A 1798-nucleotide genomic window follows, 5' to 3' on the forward strand; every position below is an offset into this window, starting at 1 on the left:
GGGGGGGTTGCTGGTCCGAAAGGTGCGTGCCGTTGCGAGTGCGTGCTGCGGGACATGAATGTTCGTCGGTTTTCGGTTTCGGTTTTGGTTTCATTTTCAGTTGCGTTTTGTTTTGGTTTTGCCTTGTTCGAAAATATCGCCACAGAAAATGGTATTCCAGTCAGGAGCAGACTTTTATGAATGAAAAGTAAAGGAGAGGGGTAACGAGTGGGCTGAGTGGGTGGAGGAGGCACGCTTCTAAGCTTCAAGTGTCTGACGCACGTCTGGCGCTCTCTTTGGCACCGCCTCTCTTTCGCATATCACGTGCACGTACATATTGCCATGTGCAATACATCAAAATCGAAAGAACCGCAACAATGAAGAAGAGAGAGAGTCAGGCAAAGAGCGCAGCTTAAGTGCGGTCGTGGGAGCGGGAGAGAGCAAAGTTTTAGCCAGCCATCACGTTTACTCGGACACACGAGGCGTCCATTCCAAACAGCTCTGAAGGAACGTGATGGTCACTAAACAAAAACATAAAGAACCAATGCAAAAACAAATTCAACGAGGGAAACATCTTGAAGGCGCCTGGAAAATGATCGATAAACAAGCGATCCAGCGATAAGATACGTAAAACCAGAAAGGATCCTGCCAAGAGAGCCAAGAGAGAGGAAGCAATAAACTAACTGCGATCAAAAACTGTCACAATCTCTCTTTTCCTCCAACTCCTCCGCCATTTCTCTGCGGAGGCGAGGCGCAGCCTCCATAAAACTGACGCGAGGTAATAAAATAGCAGAACACAATGATTCCACTGTAAAACCCTTACCATTCGCTCTTTTCTTCTCTACGAAGTACAAGTAGTCGATTGATGGATACCCATTGATTTTATAATGGGGAGAAATTACTGTGTAGAATAGTTCAATGAAGAAAATTGACTTAACAGGATCAGCTCTTGATACTCTCCATAAATGTGTATGTATATTTGTTAGGGTTTGTATATCTTCCGTTTGCTTAAAGAACATGCACTTACACAGCAAAACAATACACCCCACTTTGTTCTAAAAGGTACCCAAAAGGTAGCACAAGAAATGCATTCACATAACTGTTTATCAGCTTGTCAGATCTCTCACTCTCTTTCTGCTTGTGTTTTTATGGCCGCTGGCTAACTGTTTTTGATTGTGTTACACCACACAACAAACACACAAAGACAAAACGAACCACAAGCCAGAGCAAGAGCCTGAAACAGTTCATAATTCAAAAACCACAAAGAGAGGGCCAACAATTAAGCAATAAAATACAAGCAAGAGAAGAGGAGTGACAAAGGCAGAGAGCCAGAATGAGAATCAGAAGAAGAAAAAAGTCGATGTGAAATGAAATCGGAGAAGTGCAGTTCGGGAGCGTGATCCTTATCGTAATTGTGCGTGCTTCTGATGAAGTATACTCTTCTCTCCCCCTTCACTCCTCTTACCACTTTCCAGAAGGGTAATAACTTTTTCCTAACAAAATGATGAACTGCTTTGAGACTAACTTTCCTTCTTACAGTCTTTTAGTTGGAAAATAGACTGGAAAGTGACATTCTGACGTTGCTGTAATTTATTTGGCTTAACTTTTCTAAATATTTCCATTGATTGATCCATTCGAAAGCTATCGTTGGCATTGGCAGTGCCACAAACACACTTTTAGAAGCAATAAATTATCATCAAAAGTAGTGGAAAAAGTTGAAAAATCATACAAATCGCTTCGAGTACCGAGGCGTCAGATACCCATGGCGAACCTTCTCTTCGATACATTTCCATGCGCTACAAAGATCTTCTTTAAATGA

General features: G+C 42.3%; 1 protein-coding gene across 1 annotated transcript in view; it reads right to left on the minus strand.

Annotated features, from left to right (window-relative positions):
• The window catches only part of LOC117586830 (protein trachealess), a 28609-nt gene that overhangs the window by 14001 nt on the left and 12810 nt on the right, over nt 1-1798 (minus strand). The gene's annotated exons all lie outside the window — the stretch shown is intronic.

The sequence above is a fragment of the Drosophila guanche genome, unplaced genomic scaffold (genome assembly GCF_900245975.1).
Source record: "Drosophila guanche unplaced genomic scaffold, DGUA_6, whole genome shotgun sequence".
In the NCBI taxonomy this organism is placed as follows: Eukaryota; Metazoa; Arthropoda; class Insecta; order Diptera; family Drosophilidae; genus Drosophila; species Drosophila guanche.